The 19,213-nt window shown below is 45.4% G+C and overlaps 1 protein-coding gene across 7 annotated transcripts in view; it reads left to right on the top strand.

The window, feature by feature from the left end:
* The window catches only part of TRIM2 (tripartite motif containing 2), a 113,521-nt gene that overhangs the window by 17,475 nt on the left and 76,833 nt on the right, over window positions 1-19,213 (top strand). Inside the window, exon 1 of one of the 7 annotated variants that reach the window (XM_059175280.1) lies at window positions 145-462. The exons of 5 other annotated variants lie outside the window; for them this stretch is intronic. The gene's annotated coding sequence lies outside the window, so the exon portion shown is untranslated. Of the gene's footprint in view, window positions 1-144; window positions 463-19,213 lie in introns of those variants that run through there. One more of the 7 variants, XM_059175275.1, reaches the window with a different exon arrangement.

Genomic DNA, 19,213 nt, shown 5'->3' with positions numbered 1-19,213 from the left:
TCTTTGTGCGGGGATTAGCTGCCCTGCGGGGTCTGGGAATGCTGCGGGGGCCGGGCAACCCGTAATCCAGGATTTGCCCCTGCCTCGCGGCTTATGGAAAACAGATGTCTCGCCGCTCCGCGCCTCGGCACCGAATGGAAATGACCAACCAGAGAGCCTTTTGGAACCGGGGACACCGAGTCCAGGGCCTCCAGAAGCCAGCTGGGAGGCAGCTTTGCTCCCGCTCGCCTGTCTGTGCCCCTTCAGCCCCGCTCTCGGACCCCACGAGGCGCTGAAGCGGCTCCACTTCAGATACGGCTCCGGGAGGAGCGCGCCAGCCAAGGTCGCCGGCCGCCGCCGCAGGGGCCGCGCGCGAGCAAACTCCGGCCCTGGAGGGGGCCGCCGCCCGACCGGAGGCGGAGCCGCCGCCCGCCGCCTCCCGCCAGCGCGCCGGTTCTCCGCGGAGCGAGGCGCCCACGGGCAGTAAGTCAGCGCCGGGGCTGGGGCGGCGCGGCCCGGTCCGCCCGGAGCCTTCCGCTCCGGCCCGGGTCCCCGCGGACTGCGGCGAGGGCAGCGGCCGCCGGTCCGCTTCCGGATCCTGCGGGCGGTGCGGCGATGCCAGGCTGGAGCGGGCGCCGGTGGGGACGCGCGGCGGCCGGCGCTGTCGGGCCGCGGAGGGTGCTGAGCCTTGACTCGGCGTCCACTCAGGCCCGGGCCGGCCGAGGTCCCCCGGGGGGAACCGGGCCCCTCTGTCCTGCCTGCAGTATCTGTGCACAGCTTCGGAAGTAAAACTGTTCACGTCATTGTGCACCGAGGTGGGGGGAAAATGGATATTCTGCGATCTTAAAAAGGCTTGCTTTAATGATTTTATTTATTTATTTTTTAAACGACGGGGTTTCCTTTCCCTGTTTCTCTTAAATTTTGGTCGTTTTGCAAAAACCACTCAAATAGGTTTCCTTCCTATTAGCTTTCATGCAACTCGAGGGCATGTTACAGTTCTAGCTTATCAGAAGAGGGACATGTTGATTTTTGAGGGTTTGCAGGGCTCTTTTTGGTGGATATGGTTTATTTCGAACACGCATGCCCCGTGTTGAAAACCCTATGTTGCTGACAAATCGGGGTAAGGAGAAACGATTGTCGTATGAAACGCCTGTCAGATCCAAAGCTTTCTTGGAAACCCCAAATTTGTTCCCACCGTAATCCAACCCCATAGAGCAACTGGTAGCATTTTTGCTGCTCCATTCCCTCAGGAAATCGCCAGCCTTAAATTATGAAACAGAGGCAGCTTTAGATTCGGTGCTTTTTTTACCTAGTTAATTTTAAAGTCCTTAGAGTTCCAGACATCCAAAGATGAGGTTAGCCCCTAGGGAAAGAGGCATGGCTGTTCTTGTGCCCTACGCACCCCAGTGCTTTTTTCACTAGACAATTTTTGGTGTGTTAAAATGGAGATTAATTTTTTCATCAGATTTTTAGCATGCGGTTATGGGATTGACACCCAATAACTTGTATTTCCCGGTTCCTTTACCAGGGGATTGGAGGACGGACTGTGCCCCGGGTCACTACTTCCTGGCCCTGCTTGACCTCTAGTTTCAGATTTCCACTTGATTTCATCCTTGGCAGATGTAGTACCTGTCCTTCACCTGAGACAAAGAGCAGGAATCAGAACACTTTGACTATCACAACCTCCACCAAAGAGGCAAAGAATTTGATTGAATTCTTTATGACCCACGTTATGTTTCCCTCCTCTGCAAATTTAGGTACAGTTAGCAATCAAGGATCAATTTAAAATAACAACAACAAAAAAAAAACCCTCTGCCTTCCTCCTCCCTTAAGGTAAGTAGGAATTTGGCTGAGTTCGGTGAGGCCACATACATTAATGAAAAGTCTTCACTGTGAGATCACTCAGTCTTATTCTGGACTAGATAGAGGGTTAATACCACACCCACCCCCTCACTCACCCTCATATGTGCACATTTTTTTTTTCCCTGTGCGCTTGCTTTTCTTTCTACCCTTTTCTACACGATTCCTTTTAGTACATACATGACTCTATTTTGGATCATGGACTCTAGGATATCATTACTTTTCAGCGTCAAGGTTTGTTTAGATGACAGCGTTCATCTCAGGTTTCCCCAAATCTTATCTTTATTTTCCTAGAAAATTCTATGTCTGTTAAATCCTGCATTGGAAATTCCACTGTATCTTTCAAAAGCGACGCTGGCGTCTATATCTTGAATTGTTTTTCTTGCATTATCATTTTGATATTTTCTTCCCTGATTTCCTAATTGCCTGGTCAGCTTGTTATTTCTGCTTCGTATTAGAACACAAGTGGAAGGAACTTCTCATAGGACACGGAATATAAATGGGGTAGGGAGTCTTCCTGAGAATTAACAGCATAGACTCTGACCTTTTCTTTGGTCTGCCCTTGGACTGAATTCTGTCCTTTGAATTTCTGTCCAATGACTACACTAGAAAGAGCTGCATATTTACCTCGGGGCTCAGGAGTGATCTGTTTATTTGACCTTTTCAGAGTAGCTGTAATTCACTACTCTCCTAGAGCTGTTTGGTGAGAATTTGCCTGTTGAGTGGAAATAAACCAATTGGATAATACAGTAATGCCCAAGGAACCTTTGAAAATGCTATCCTGAGTGGTGCCTCAGTCGCTCAGGTAGTGGTCCCAGGGTCCTGGGATCAAGCCCCGCATTGGGCTCCCTGCTCCACGGAAAGCCTGCTTCTCCCTCTCCCACTCCCCCTGCTTGTGTTCCTTCTCGGTGTGTCTCTCTCTGTCAAATAAATAAATAAAATCAGAAAGAAAGAAAGGAAGGAAGGAAGGAAAGAAGGAAGAAAGAAAATGCTATCCTGGAATTCTGGGGAGGTAACATTATCAGAACTTTGTCATCTCATCACTCCACTGCTCGCTTCACCCCAAATCTATCTTGGGTTAAAAATTCCCTAAAGACAATTTTTAGCTTGATTTATTCAGGCCCTAAAAGTTTATGCTGGCAGGTACAGGCAAGACTCTTTTGATGCTTCTGCTGATGATGTGGGTAGGAACAATGACTGTTTTCTTTTGGGTTTCATGAGAAGATGTATATTCCTAGACGTCTGTTTGAGAAGCCTCTCTGAGACTGTTATCTTAAAAGCCTTGAGGTAGGAGGCGGGGTGGGGAGGGGTGCTCAGTCGGATTCTTGATTTCAAGTCAGGCCTAGATCTCAGGGTCCTAAGATTGAGTACGTGGAGTCTGCATGAAATTCTCTCTCTCCCTCTGCCTTCACTTATGCTCTCTCTCAGAATCAATAAATAAAATCTTAAAAACAAAAAGCCTTGAGTCAAGGCTGATGTATAATCATACTCCCTTATCAACGTTATTTTTTGTGCCCTTATATATTAGACCTTGAGACGGACCTGCTAGTTGGAAAGTCGGAAAAAGCTCCTGCAAGTCTGTTGAGTTTAGTTCATTATTTTCTCTGGAAGAGATTAGTAGGTCTTTGACATGGATAGAATTTGGTCTTGGCTCTAGAAGAATTGACAAGTGCGACCTCTGAGATAAGCAAGTGGAGGGGGAATGAAGGAGAGGAAATCTAGTGATATGGAACCATGGATACTAGCCACTCAGCTTTTATGTGGTTTTTTAAATTTTTTTTTTTTTTGAGAATTTAGTGGAAATTGAACCTCAGAAACTGAGCTTTCATGGGCAAATATTTTGTCATACAAATGCTGGCTTTTTCCTGCCTGTGAATCTCATCTTAATCCCTGAACAGAAATATCCCCGTCCTAGAATTTTCACTACATTCTTTTTTTTCTGAACATATTGGATGTCTGGATGCAATTTATGGAGGCAGAAGGGCTGGCCAGGAAGATTAGGATGTGTCCTTGAGGCAAACAAAAACACTATGTCAGCATCTTTATTAACTTAGGACAGTTTAGAAGTGTTCAAATAGAAGCTGTGGGTACAAGTTTCCTTCTGCTTTAACTGCAGGAAAATGAAGGAACCTAAGAAGTGCAGACTTCAGGAACCAGAGCAGTTTGTAGAATTATGCTGGAGGCAGTTATAATTCTGGAAGGAGAATAGCCTTTTAAATTGCTGTCTCCTTATTGTAAATGATTGCCAAGTTTCAGAATGTCTGCTGTTTGAGGGACGTCTTGTTTAGTTTAAATATAGTCACTGATTCCTACCAAAATATCCAGAAAGGCATTAAAGTCTTGCTGACTGGCTCATCTCCAGTTAGGGAAAGGACTAGCACTTTATTTTTTTTTTTTTTTTTTTTTTAAAGATTTTATTTATTTATTTGACAGAGAGAAATCACAAGTAGATGGATAGGCAGGCAGAGAGAGAGAGAGAGAGAGAGAGGGAAGCAGGCTCCCTGCCCCGCTGAGCAGAGAGCCCGATGCGGGACTCGATCCCAGGACCCTGAGATCATGACCTGAGCCGAAGGCAGCGGCCTAACCCACTGAGCCACCCAGGCGCCCAGGACTAGCACTTTAGACTCTCAATACAGACCTTCAGGAATGATGATTTTGAAGACCAGGAAGTAAACCAACTGGAAAAATCTTTCTGATTAAGACTCCTGAAAAGAGAGATCTGACATGAGACCAAAAATGTGAAAGACTAGACCCATTTATGTTTCCGACTATTCTGTCCAATCAGGTAGAAGAAAGGAAAGGTGTTTTTAAGCCTAGTTTGTCAGCGAACAGGTATTGTTTAACATGTACTGTGTTTCAAGCCCCCTGCTTTATGATCTGTAATGTACAATTGAGTAAAAGGTGAGCATCTGCCATGGAAGCAGTTTCAAGCCTCAGTGGTAACTTTAAGCATTAGTGTGCATTGTCCCACCTGTGCACTGAGTTCCTCGCCTGGGAAAGCAGGTCCAAGTCTGTGGGAAGAACCCCGTCTGTAGTTCAGCTACATACAACCACATCCTGGGGGAATCACCATGGTAATTCACATGAGATTTGCTTCCGTTGGCAGAGTAAGTTGTGTTCTTGCCTCTTTCAACACAACCTGGGTGAAGTGACACTTGCTTCATAATTCCAAGACCCCTATTCGATGCGTGCCTCTGTTCCTAGAATGTTTCTTCCCTAGTCACCAAGCAGTTCAGCAGGAACCCGACTAGCACCCAGATGACTCACAATGCGGACATTCCTGGAGGGTGAATGATAGAGATCCTTGAACCTCGCCTAAGAACATGCAACCAGTCTCTTTCATCGTGAAAATAACCTCTGAGACTAAACAAAGACAGAACTGTCTCTTTTTTGCTAACCACCTGTGGTTTATTTAAATTAGTGTTACACGTTCAGCAGTGGTGTCAGAGCCAGATTATAAAACTGCCTAAAAGAATGAGTGTTCTGGGCCTTTGCATAGGGATAGAACAAGACATTGGCCACATTGAATGGGATTTGCATCTTGTTAGCTTGCCTGCGTGTCCTCGACTACAGGACACAATGGGAGTGTGCACGTCCAGCTTTGTAGCTGGGCAGCCTGTTGTACTTAATGATTCTGCTGGGAATTAAAATAGTGAACTAGAAGCATGAGAGTGGGGTGGCGGGGGAGGAAAGAGATAGGAACTTTTAGCAGATGCAAAAGAACGGGAACTTGGGGGTCAGTCTAATACCACCCCCTTTTTTTCTTCGCTGTACTTTTCATCTCCATGACTTAATTATTTTAGAACTGAAAGTGCTTTTGTAATTCAAAATCAGTGGCGTAGTTGGCCTTAGCAACAGCACAGGCTACCTCGGTGCACAGCAGTCTCCACAGTGGTGTTGGCGAGTGAATCGTTTCGGTGCAGCATTGGACCACTTGGCCCCCCTTTATCCTTCAGCCTGTGTTCGGGGTTTCCTTTGCTTACTCGTGCATTGGATTTTGTTAGGAAAGGCAAAATAATGGCCACTATAGTCAAAGAAGGAGATGAAAAAAATGAACCTCTCATGAAATGTTAGTGTTCCTTGGATAACCCCGTATTTAGCGTGGTTAATCAGAGGTCCCCGTAAGGAAAGTGGATAAAAGGGTACTCGAATGGGCTGGATGTTTGTGCCTTGATTGCTGCAGAAAACAGATGGCAAAAAATAGGGGCCTTTTGCTTCTAAATCTCAGCCAACAATGAAGCCGCTGATGAAAACCAAATTTAGTAGTTCCAGAACGTGGTCTCCAGATTTCCAGTACCATTAAAATCTTTACAAAGCTCTTTGCATTTTAGAGAAGCAACGTGTGCTTCCTGGGTCTGATGGGCCATACGCTCTACCACAAATGAGCCTTAAATAGGAAATCCAGTGTTTTGCCCGAGGTCACACAGAAGCCACACAATCACGTTGCTTGATCAGGATCTGTGATGGGTGCCATTTGCTTAGAGGAAGGATGAGCGGAGGCTAATGGCGCCCCTGTTGCTATTTTTCCCTATTTGGGGCTATTAAGGAGAAATTCCCCTTGGAGTGAAGTGCTGTCTTCACTTTCCTCCACAAACCTCTCAATCCAGAAACCTCAAGTACAAAGTAATGGGAGCTTGAAGTCTAAAGCCCACAAAAGCTGCCGAACCACCCACCAAAACAACATGAAAATATTGAGAAGCCTGGGAAGGGAAGAGGTGGGAGTGAAGGGTGTGGGGGTTCTGACATTTACTGCAATATCCCACCTCAACTACAGATCCCGCAGAAGAACGTATGTTCTTCATTTTTAACATAACTTCATTGAGAGAAAAAAACCCCAGATTTCTCAGGGATTTCCTCGACAAGGATTTTACTTGGGGTCCACATACATTGTTTTGGCTTAAACAAAGATTCTGAATTTTTAATAAGCATCTATCACAGACCAAATTCAGCCGAATTTCTAAAAAGCCTTTACACATCAAGAGTGGGAAATCTGTAAGAATTTGTTTGGAGTAGTTAAAGCAGTTTCCGTCCTGGGAGGCAGGCGGATTTATTGGGTTATGAAATTCTTCATTCCATCTGCATGGGAGCTGGTTTTCATTTGTAATGCAGTACAAAATATTCTTGGCATATTTGGGACTTATTTTGTAGAGGATGCTCCCCACTAGGACTAAATCTAGATAGAACTAAATTTCTTTTCCTAGATTTTTTTTCCCCCTAAGCCATTTTCCCTTCACCAAGTCCCTTGGATAAATCCCCTCACCAAAGTATTGCCAGATCTGTCTATAACTAGGCTGGTCTTCAGTCTTCATTATTCAGCCATTCTGCTAGAATCTGTTGATGGCTAGTCTGGGGGGTGCCCAGGAGTTCACCAGCAGATCAAGAGGGAAGGAGTCATTCCAGGTGGAGACACTCAGACTTCCAGCTCTTGTCCTAGATCTATTTTCTTTCTTTCTTTCTTTCTCTTTCTTTCTTTCTTTCTTTATTATTTATTTATTTGAGAGAGACACACAGTGAGAGAGGGAACACAAGCAGGGGGAGTGGGAAAGGAAGAAGCAGGCTTCCCGCTGAGCAGGAAGCCCAATGTGGGGTTCGGACCCAGGACCCTGGGATCATGACCTGAGCCAAGGGCAGATGCTTAACCGGCTGAACCACCCGGGCACCCCATAGATCTATTTTCTTTCCTTTTTAAAAAAATATTTTATTTATTTGAGAGAGAGTGAGCACATGAGCAGAGGGAGAGGCAGAGGGCAGAAGGTGAAGTAGACTCCCCACTGAGCAGGGATGTAGACACAGGACTTGATCCCAGGACCCTGGGATCATGACCTGAGCCAAAGGCAGATACCCAACCAACCGAGTCTCCCAGGTGCCCCCCCCCCCGAGACCCAGGGCTCAGCTTTCTAGATTTTACAAATAATCTCTGCTGTAATACTTAAATGTTTTTACCACACGTGCTGTATTTGGTGTCTGCAACTTAAGAATGACCACTTGATTCACCTGAATCATCGGCCAGTGTATTAAAGTTCGTGGGACAAATACGAAAGATGAAGTAAAAGAGAAAGTTACTGGAATCCCTTAATTTAAAAACAACAAGAAGAAGAAGTCTAAATTCATATGGCTGGTTTTGAAGGGAAGGTTTGGGGGGTTTAGGATGCGAATACTAACCAAACATTTGGAGTCTGTATACTACTAAATCTCGTCCTCACTGGGAATTGGAATAATGGTTTGGCTCTTCCCTGTTTCAATATGCCCATGGGATGAGCCATATTGGAATAATTCTAAATTGAGAGAGATTGACTTGCTTTTTGTATTGCAGGCAGATATAGCAATTCTTGGTTATCTTTCAGTCTTAAAACCAGTAGAATACAATTACCAAGGCAAAAAACAAAACAAAGCAAAACAACTCATTAAACTCTTGAATTAGGCATAATATATTATCTTGTGGATTTAATGCACCAGAGTTGATGATGACAGGGCCTGTCTGTTATTTCTGCCAAAATCCTGGGATCCTGCATGCCTTAAGTAGATTGAGGGCACTATCTATCTTTTATTTAAGAAGATAACCCTGCTGATGAACCAGGATGTACTTTGCAGCTTTCTCCATCTCTCTGCTCACTCTGTATTAGTAATGAAAATTATTGGTCCCTGTGAACCAGCTCACTTGGCTCATGTGCATGATTTCATCAGCATGGCAGCTAACTAGCTGAGCTAAATTGGCACTGAGATGATGATAATGATTTAATCTCATGTTTGAGCACATCTTTACCTTTTAACAATCACTTTCACATAAATTATTCCATCCTACCTTTACAATGGCTCTGGAGGAAACCAAGACTGTAAGAAGTCCAGTGACTTTTCCAAGAAAGGAAGAGTTGGGACTCACACCTACAGTGTCGATCTCACTGGACCAAAATGCGCAGTAGAACTTGATTGGATGACATATGATAAAATAATACAAAAATTGTGAGAATCTCTAGATGAAAGGATGTTTTCTCAAGGAAACAAATCTAGGAAGGTATCTGGAAAAGTGGTTTCCAGTAGAGAATAGTCACTTAAAATTTAATCCCAGATCTGAGAATACCACACAAAAAAGCCACGAGGGAGCTATGTAAACAAGACATAATCAAGAGTCAATTTATATGATACAGATGAGAAGTCCAGTGGTGACTCAGAGAAGAGAGAGGAAAAAACATAGGCCAAGCCGTGACAGTCTAATTGGGGAAGAGGGGTGAAAGTTTGAGCTTAAAGAATGTCAAGATTTAGGTGGAAGAGAGAGGTGGGTAGGGCATGATAGGTTGGGAACATCCCAAGCAAGGGTAGAGAGCTATAGCCCAGGTGGAGAGTAGCAGGGAGACACCTTTGACTGGAGGAGGACCGACCAGTAGGTCTAGGTAGGGAAGTCTTGGAGAACTAAGGTTGAAGAAAGAGGACGGGGCCACACCAAAGAGGATCTGTTGTGCCAGACAGAGAAATGTGAACTAGTACTTGGGTGCTGTACTGTGTGGGCATGGTTGGTTCCTTCTGAGGGCTGTGAGGGAAAATCTATTGTGCCTCTCTCCTGACTTCTAGTGGCCTTAGGCATTCCTCGGCTTGGAGGGGGTGTTCTTGTGTCTTCACACTGTCTTCCTTGGATGTCTCTGTGTCCAGTGCCCCTCTTTTATAAGGACATCAGTCATACCTCATTAGGACCTACCCAAGTGACCTCATTTTAACTTGATTACCTTTGTGAAGACCTATTTCCAAATAAGACCACATTCTCAGATACTGGGGGCTTCAACATATCTTTTTCAGGGGGACAAATTCAGCCCGTAACAGGAGCCTTTAAAGAGTACTAAGTTGCAGAGTAAGAGAAAAAAGGTTGTTTCATAAAGATGCACTATTGACGGAATGTGGAACACGCTGTGGGGAAGGAAGGGAGCCATGGGCTGGGAGTGGTTGGAGAAAAAGTGAGTAAAATCGGCAGACATTTTAAAAGAAAGAGTTTAAAAGATTTAAGTAGTTGCAATGCTAATACATTATAAGTCGAGAACAGGACAGTTTACAGAGCACTCTACCTCCTTTGGTCTTGATGATACAAAAGGCTGAGTGGAGTCTTTGGGGTTTCAGGTCTGGAGGAAGGACCCTAGGGGAGGTCATTAGCATCGTTAAGGGCAGCTGGCAAAGGGAGCATGTGAGGTGGAGACAGAGCTGAGTGCAGATGTCCACAGCAGTCACTGGTGATCTGAACCATGTGTCTCTTCTCAGAGTTGTTGATCTGGGGAGTCAGGTGTGTTCAAGTGGTCCCTAGGCCTTGGGAGTGGGGCGATCTCTGCAGGATACAATTTAGAGAAAGCGGTGGGCTTGGTATTTGGGCACATTCCCAGAGTTAGAGGATTACTAGTGAGTCAAAGCAGCATTTAAAGAGGCAGACACGGGGCGCCTGGGTGGCTCAGTGGGTTAAGCCGCTGCCTTCGGCTCGGGTCATGATCTCAGCGTCTTGGGATCGAGTCCCACGTCAGGCTCTCTGCTCAGCGGGGAGCCTGCTTCCTCCTCTCTCTCTCTCTCTGCCTGCCTCTCTGCCTACTTGTGATCTCTCTGTCAAATAAATAAATAAAATAAATCACAATGCTTATTAAAAAAAATAATAATAATAATAAAGAGGCAGACAGGGCATGCCTGGGTGGCGCAGTTGGTTAAGCAGCTGCCTTCGGCTCAGGTCATGATCCCAGCATCCTGGGATCGAGTCCCACATCGGGCTCCTTGCTCCATGGGGAGCCTGCTTCTCCTTCTGCCTCTGCTGCCACTCTGCCTGCCTGTGCTAACAAATAAATAAAATCTTAAAAAAATAATAATAAAGAGGCAGAGGAGAAACTGGCAAAGTTCTCTACCTCCAAAGCTGAAGAGAAAGACGGTTTCGTGCGGAAGTTTCAGTGCCGGGAGCCCCAGGAAGGTGGGAAGAGAACAGGAACCAGCTGTGGGGAAGACTTGGGGGTTTATCTACGTTGGGCATTGGAAGGAGGGAGAGGACGGCCTTCACGGGTGGCAGGATCAAGGAAAAGGGTCAAGAGGCTTTCATTTTGCAGTCGTGTTTCTGAGATAGAGTTTGCAGAGAGTGAGTAACATCCCCCCTCCTGGTGGTTAATTCTGGGAGCTTCGACACTGCCTGTGGCTGGGGAACCAGCGCCGCTCTCAAGACAGAGAACAGTACGTCACCTCCATCATGACTTCGTGCCGAGGGGCTTTTCTAGAGGGTACTCATATGTGTTTGAAGCCAGAGGGGAGGGGAGCCCTGCCGAAGGAGAAAGTGATGGTGCTAAAGAGGGAAGAAAGGCTTAACCAGGGGAGTGAGGCCCCGGAGGTGGCGAGGAGGTGGATGGGTCCCTCAGAAGGCATTAATTCTAGTGAAAAGGAACATTTCCCCCCTTCCTCTGAAGTGGAAGGAAAGACACATGTGTACGTTCAGGATCTGTGATACATTTGGGGGGGTGAATTCCTTGAGTCCTGCCAACAAAGCTGTTTCCTGCTGAGCGAGATGGTAAATGTCATATTCCATAACTTCCGCCGTGGCGGTATTATTTCCTATTGCAATTACTGTCCACGGGAATTACATCAAAGCAGAGGGCAGACCCACGGCTGCTTTTCTCTGGGCTGTGTGCCCAAATCCTGCCGCCCTGTAGTACTGGAGCGATTGTAGGACCAACATTTCAACATTCCCCAGAGGTAAGGGCATCTGCATCTTTTCCTGTTCCTCACAGTGGAAAACCCTGGCAGCAGAAATGGCTTTAGTCCCCATAAATGCGTGTGACAGCCGTAAATGACTCAGTGCTAAAGAGTGACCTTCCACAGACATGTCCTCCGGGCGTGATTTGGTGGAAGAGATTTGCTTCTCATCTTGTTCTGCTTTTAACTTAAAAATCACCCTGAAGTCAGTTTCCCACCCAACATCTGTGATGTCACCTCGGCTGTCCCACTGCCATTGCCGGAGCCAGGGGTGGGAGTCTCCCAACTGTGGGTTTCAAGAGTGCTGGGGAATCAAACCATGGGCTGTAACCAGCCTACTTCAAAAGTGAAACAGAATAAGAAACAGCAGAAGACTCAGTATGATTACATGCAACTTAGGTTTCAGGGAAGAATATATATTTGTACTGAACGGCAACATAAGAGATGTCTCTACGTGGATCACAGGCACAAACATTTGGCAAGTAAAGGTGTAGAAGTATATGGATCCTCCAAGAATAGGGTGGCTCTAGGCAGGTTACTGAACGTCCTTGTGGCTTAGTTAGGTCCATAGTCTGGAAAATGGGGATAACAACTGTATCTAATACGGTTGTTGAAAGGATTAAAGAGAAAATGCATGAAAAGCATTATGAGGGGCTCCTGGGTGGCTCAGTTGGTTAAGCATCTGCCTTTGGCTCAGGTCATGATCCCAGGGTCCTGAGATCGAGCTCCCCATTGGGCTCCCTGCTCAGTGAGGAGTCTACTTGTTCCTCTCCTTCTGTACCTGCCCCCTGCTCATGCTATTTCTCATTCTCTGTCACTTTCTCTCAAATAAATAAATAAAGTATTTTTTTTTAAGATTTTATTTATTTATTTGACAGACAGATTACAAGTAGGCAGAGAAGCAGGCAGAGAGAAAGGACGGGAAGCAGGCCCTCTGCTGAGCAGAGAGCCCAATGTGGGACTCGATCCCAGGACCCTGAGATCATGACCTGAGCCGAAGGCAGCAGCTTTAATCCACTGAGCCACCCAGGCGCCCAAATGAAATATTTTTAGAAAAGCTTTATGAACTGTACCTGGTTAGTGGTCAGTGCTAATTATTTTCCTGCCCAAATTTCCAATTCAAATCTTTGTTTCCTACCTAGACCTTTCTTCTGAGCCTGGAACTGTGAACCTAGCAGCCTGTTTGACATCTCCATGTGGTGGTCCCAGTCATTTCCATCTCTACATCCAAACTTGAACTTAACTCCACCTTCTCTCTCCCGTCCTCACCACCCCCTTCCCTGTCCTGTCTCCAAGCAGGCAGACTCCTCTGCTGCTCCTCCTGAATTCACTTTTCTGTGTGTGTGTGGCGGGGTGGGGGGTCGCCATTCATCCCCGACCTAGGTTGCCTGAGCATCATCTTCCTAATGCTTCTCATCAGAGCATTCTAAGCCTGGATCACCATCATCGCGCACTAGACTTCTGAAATTCTGCCCCCAGTCTTGCCCCGTTCACCACACCTCAACTGGAGTGTGTCCGTCCCTTCTAATCTGTCATGTTTCTAAGTCTTCCAGGGCTCTCATCGCTTTCAGGCCAAAGTTCATACTTTCAGCCTACAAAGCAAGGCCCATCGTGGCCTGGCCTCTGCCGGCTCCTCCACCCTCATCTCCTGCCCCCAGCCTCGTACTGCACATGCTCGTGATCCCCAACAGCCTGTGGTCAGTCTTCCCCCTGCTGACACACATACCTTCAGCTTGTTCCACCTTTCCTTGTATGGCTAACTCTTACTTGGCCTTCACGGCTCCAGACTGATGTTCAAGTCAGAGACACTTAGGTCTGAAGCCCCCCAATCAATAGCTAATAGCCATGTGATTCTGAGAAGTGAATTTCTGAAGCAGCTGAAGTCAGTGGGTAGTTCTGTAAAATGCAAATCACAATGCCTGACTCAGAGAGTTGTGAGACTTAAATGAACGATCATGTGTAGAGACCAGTGTTGGGCACATGCTTAATAAGTACTTAGTAAATAAATGGTTGACTGTTATTTTCTTTATAGTAATTATTTTTAATTTAAAAAAAAAAAGTCTCGGCTCACTTCCTTCTGGCCCAGAGCATCTGATAGACCTGAATGTGTCAGGTTGTTCAAGAGCTGAGTTGTCTTTCCCGATTGACTCTCCTTCCCTCTCTTCTTCCCTTGACCAACCCTTGCCTGTCTCTCAAGATTTAACCCAAGGCTTACCTCCTTGGGGATTCTTCGCAACCCCCTGGGCTCTCAGGGTTGTCTTACCTCCTTCAGAGTTCTTAGCTGCCTGAATGGTGATATACTCTTTCCCCCCAGATTTCAAGCCTCCTGAGGGCTCCATGCCTGGTTCCTTGCTTCCTCAGTGCACGCATGTGCCTGCCCTATAGTACTTGATAAGTAAATTTTTCTTTGATGAATGAATGAGCAAACTCTTGTATTACTTCCTTACTGGTGCCCCTGCTTTCTCTCTTTGAAGAAACTCATCCTGTTCCTTGCGACCAAATTTGTTCTCTTAAGTTAGAGTTCTGTCACTCACCTGTACTTCTCAAATTTTGCTCTGTCAGTGCACTCTACTAACATTGGCAGTTAGGGCCCTCTACAAGATGGCTTCTATCTAGTGTTCCAGCCTTTTCTTTTATTTTCCCCATATCTTGTATCTTATACAAAACTCGGCTGTTTTCACTCCCTTTGTGCCTATTCGTGTTGGCTCATTCTTTGTGGAAACACTGATGTCTTAATGGCCTACTGTTCACCTGCTCATCTTCACCTGTCACAGTCCCACAACCTTGGAAACCCCCTCAAATACTACCATACAACAATTCCAGAACCTGTTTTGATCCTTTTTCTCTCTTTTTGAAATATTTAATTTTTAAGTAATCTCCACACCCAACATGGGGCTCAAATTTATAACCCCAAGATCGAGAGTCGCGTGTTCCACCAACCGAGCCAGCCAGCCCTTGATCCATTTTTTTTTTTTTTTTTAAGATTTTATTTATTTATTTGACAGAGAGAAACATCACAAGTAGGCAGAGAAGCAGGCAGAGAAAGAGGGGGAAGCAGGCATTTTTGAAACAAAAGTACGTTTCCTCAATCCTCCTTTGCACCCTATACAATCTGCCATGGAATTCTATCCTAAAGAAAGATCGCCCTTTATCTGCCAACTTATTTACATACTTGTTTTTGACGGCAAGTTCTTTGACTCTGAGGATTGTGTCTTAAATATCTTTGTAAGCCTAATGACATCTAAAATACTACGTTCTTACTGCTTTTCATAAGTGAGGAAATGAGCAGACCTGGAAATCAGTTAAATTTGGTTCTCCTTTTTGCTCGCCGATTTAACTTTAAGGGACTAAGGTAGGAGGAATTCGGGTTTAACTCTTGCTTTTTGACTTAAAAAAAAAAAAGATTTTATTAACTTATTTGACAGAGAGAGACACAGCAAGGGAAGTGGGAGAGGGAGAAGCAGACTCCCCACCGAGCAGGGAGCCTGACATGGCGTCTCCTCTCTCTGCCCCTCTCCCCTCAAATAAATAAATCTTTAAAAAAAAAATATATATATATATATATATACATATATATATATATATATATATATGTATATACACCAGAAGCATCCAAATAGTGGAATTGTTTTTGAAGGATTTTTCATCCAAATTTTAAAAATCATGCCAGTGTAATAATGGCAGAGCATTTACTCTAAGAAACAGTATGAGTGGTAACGCTGCGGTCTACAGCTGCAAGTGACTGAAAGCAAATGGCAGGATCCATTGGATAATACGGTAAACCGGATCTCAGACAACTGCACCACCAACGTCATGGGAGGCTCACTGTTAATGCTGAGTTGGGTTGTTCTTGGTCACTTACACATTTTGGTAGGTCTAAGCTATGCTAAGACGTCGAGTTTCTATTACACATAGAACATGTCACTTGCTAAAGCACAATTTTCAATCACTGTACTGGTTTGTTTGTCTTTTTTAAAAGATTTTATTTATTTATTTGAGAGAGAGAGAGAGAGATAGTAAGAGAGAGCACAAGCAGGGAGGAAAGGGAGAAGCAGGCTCCCAGCTGAGCAGGATCCCAGGACTCTGAGATCGTGACCTGAGCTGAAGGCAAACGCCTAACTGACTAAGCTACCCAGGCACCCCCAGCTGTACTGTTTTAGAGTTAAGACAACTAAGCTCCAGGACACCTGGGTGGTTCAGTTGTTAAGCATCTGCCTTCAGCTCAGGTCATGGTTCCAGGGTCCTGGGATTGAGCCCCTCATTGAGCTCCCTGCTCAGTGGGAAACCTGCTTCTCCCTCTCCCACTCCCCCTGCTTGTGTTCCCTCTCTCGCTGTCTCTCTCTGTCAAATAAGTAAACAAAATATTTAAAATAAATAAATAAATAAAAGACAACTAAGCTCCAGAAACGGTTATCAACCCAAAATAGATTGTTGAATAAATACTCTTTTCTTGTTTCTAATAAGGCTGTTCTTCAATCTGTTTTATTCAAACCAGTAACTCCTATCTTGCAAAATTGTCTTGAAAACAAAATGGGCTATTGAACGTAGAACCTGCTTTATAGTAGGTACTGAATAAGTGTGAGTTCCTTTCCTCTTCATATACCTTGAACCAGAATGTGTATAGAGAAAAAGTAATATTCATAGACTAAATGGGTGATATTTACTGAGCACTTACTTGTATGTAGGCCCCGCTATTTCCAGAGATAAAAAGTCAGGCAAGGTATAGGCCAAGAGCTCATTCTCTCATAGGAGAGGCAGACATTTAAACTAGTAATTACTGCAGAGAGTGGTAAGTACAATAGAAGTCGTCAAAGTCTCCTTTGACGAGAACTCAAAGGAGGGGTGAATACCTTGCCCGAGTTAAAGGATTATCAGGAGAGTTTTCAAAACAGTGGTGACGTATCAGTTGAATCTCTAGCAAGAGGAGAAAGGTTTGGCTTCCAGGCAGAGGGATAACATGCATAAAGGCACAAGGGGAAGGAGAGTAATTCAGGACTCTCTGGAGGCCTAGAATGAGTGCATTTCAAGTTCTTTAAGGAAGACTTGTTGAGGGACAAGCCTGGGTCCAGCAAGTGTAGCAGTTCCAGCTGCATCTGGATATGCTGGAGCTGCTGGGCTTAAGTGTCCCATGTCCCATGGGACATCCCATGTCCCATGGTTTGGTCGTGGAGTCTCAGTGTATCCAGGGACCAAAAGTGGTTTGGATGCTCTCGTCATAGCATGAGGCCCAGAAGATGGGCTCACAGAGGCAGAAAAGGGCCAGACCCTCTTGCACAAAACCTTAAAGGCTCCTTGTAGCGGACTGAATGTTTGATTCCCCTCCCGAATTCCTATGTTGAAACCCTAAGCCCAGTGTGATGATATTCAGGGATGAGGCTTTGGGGGAGAAAATTAGGGTTTGATGAAGCCATGAAGGGTGGGGTCTTCTGATGGGTTTAGTGCTCAGGCTCTAGTTAGACAATAACTTTGGCTTTGATAGAATGGTTTTGGAGATTTTATCATAAAGATAGCTCTCTTTTTCTTTTTGCTTTTCTGTCATTCTCTTTCTGTTCCTTTCTGATGAAGGGAAAAAAGTTATCTGCTTATTTGTAATTATCAAAGAATGCAATTGCTGTAAAACCTCTTTGAATTCCCTTGAGTGCAAAACCACTTTGGGCCAACTGCGCATTCCCATTATTGTTGCATGAAAGTGGAAGGAAGAGATGTCATAAAAAAGTGGCCTGCACCCCATCTTTTCTCTTTACCTTCCTCTCTTCTCTTCAAAAAACATGCCTCTTATCAGGGAATATCTCCCTTGTCCATCTTGGGCTTAACGGGAAGCAAAATTTTAGAGCAACATAAAATGTCTCTGCACAGCAGCATCTGAACTTCCCACAGTGGTAGGGAGAACCACTAAAAGCTGAATATCATGGCCCTAATTCCTTATTTGGCTTCTGTGCAAAAGATTATTACCGCCCAACTGCACATTAGGATTGCTAGACTACTTTGGAAAATGTTTTCCTTTAATCCTACTGCAAATACTTCAGGCCAAACAATAAAAACAGCGGGATCCCACATCTTACTTGATAGTGTTTTCTTTCCAGTATGTTTTTAGACTCCCCATTTGAAGGAAGAGGTTTTACATTGTAGTTTAAACTACTCCTTCAAAACTGTACATTTGTATAAGCAGTAAGTCTGTTTCTTTTACGTTAAAAAATATATATATATATCAAATGTTGAAAATCTTTCACTGTAGAATATCAAACTCTCAGGCAGGGTATGTGATCCCGATAATCTTGCTTACCTGGCGGCCTAGATAAAGAGGTAAATCAAGGCAAGCTCAAACGGCCAGAAATTGAGTTAATTTGGGAATAGCCAAAGAATTGCAATTCGGGAAACACAGGCTGTAGCGAGCTACAGGCCATCTGTTGAGGGTCTGGGGTGGGCTGTGTTTCTGGGCAAGGCACCAAAGGCGGGGAAGTCCAGCCAGAGCCCAAGCAGTAGGTTCATTGGCATGAGGATGGGGAGAGACTCTTAGCGGATGCGTGTTGGTCAGGAGATGAGACTTGGTCCTCGGCAAGGCAGGCCTTAACCAGAAACCAGTTCCTCAGTTCTTCAGTTTTGTTCTTCTGAGGGCATGTGGGTGAGATTCTCCATCTCATACGCTCCAGTTCCATTTTATTTTAATTTTTAAAGATTTTATTTATTTATTTGACAGAGAGAGAGCACAAGCAGTCAGAGAGGTAGGCAGAGAGAGAGGGGGAAACAGACTCCCTGTTGAGCAGAGAGCCCAATGAAGGGCTCGATCCCAGGGCCCCGAGATCATGACCTGAGCCGAAGGCAGAGGCTTTAATCCACTGAGCCACCCAGGTGCCCCCTCTGGTTCCATTTTGAAATCTTCTCTCACACCATTTTTCTAGTAGAGTCCCTCTACACGTACAACTCACAGGTAACCTTTCACTGAGGTTCAGTCATAACAACTAGTGTGGAAGGTGTGTCGCCCAAGGACCTGGCCAGCGAGAGTGTGTTCTCCAGAGGAGCATTGATCGCAATGCCCGGGGTCGTGTCCGGGCAGGTTTGACACTCAGTCATTCTTCAGCACGCATTCTCGGAAGGCACATGCACAGGAACTGCACCAGCCCTGGGCTGTGACCCTGTCCGGTGGAGTTTGCAGGTTGGTGGGAAGCAGCTCTAACCGAGCAAGCCAATGATCCGTCATTACAAGCTGTGACAGTTGTCATGAAGTATTCAAATACGGTGGAGTGCTAAGTAATAAAGGGGGGCACTTAGGATGGGAGGGGCAGGGAAGGCCTCAGAGAGGAGGCAGCCTTTGGGCAGTGAGCTGAGGGCACAGGGGCAGCCTCGCAGCAGGACCTCCAGGCTGGGGTGGGGGGAGGAGGTGGGGTGCAGCACAAGGCACCCCTGAAAGCTGGTGCCCTTTCTCATGAAGACTCAGCGATTTTGCCGTTTACCAACAGGAGGCAGCCTCCCTTTCTGGGTGTAAGATCTTAGGATTTTGCACTTAAGGTCCACCAATTATTGAAAAGCCAGAAATAGTGGAGAGAGAATGCTGGGGGGGGGGGGGAAGAGCAGGATCCAGAGGCCACAGGAAGTCTGGATAAAGGTCCCAGAATGCTGTTAGGAAAGCCCATCAGAACAAATAGAAGACCAGAAATAAAACCTTGTTTTTATCACAAAT

Source organism: Mustela lutreola, chromosome 1 (genome assembly GCF_030435805.1).
Source record: "Mustela lutreola isolate mMusLut2 chromosome 1, mMusLut2.pri, whole genome shotgun sequence".
NCBI classification, from domain to species: Eukaryota; Metazoa; Chordata; class Mammalia; order Carnivora; family Mustelidae; genus Mustela; species Mustela lutreola.
Note: the sequence above shows the minus strand (reverse complement) of the source record. Positions and strands in the feature narration are given on the sequence as shown.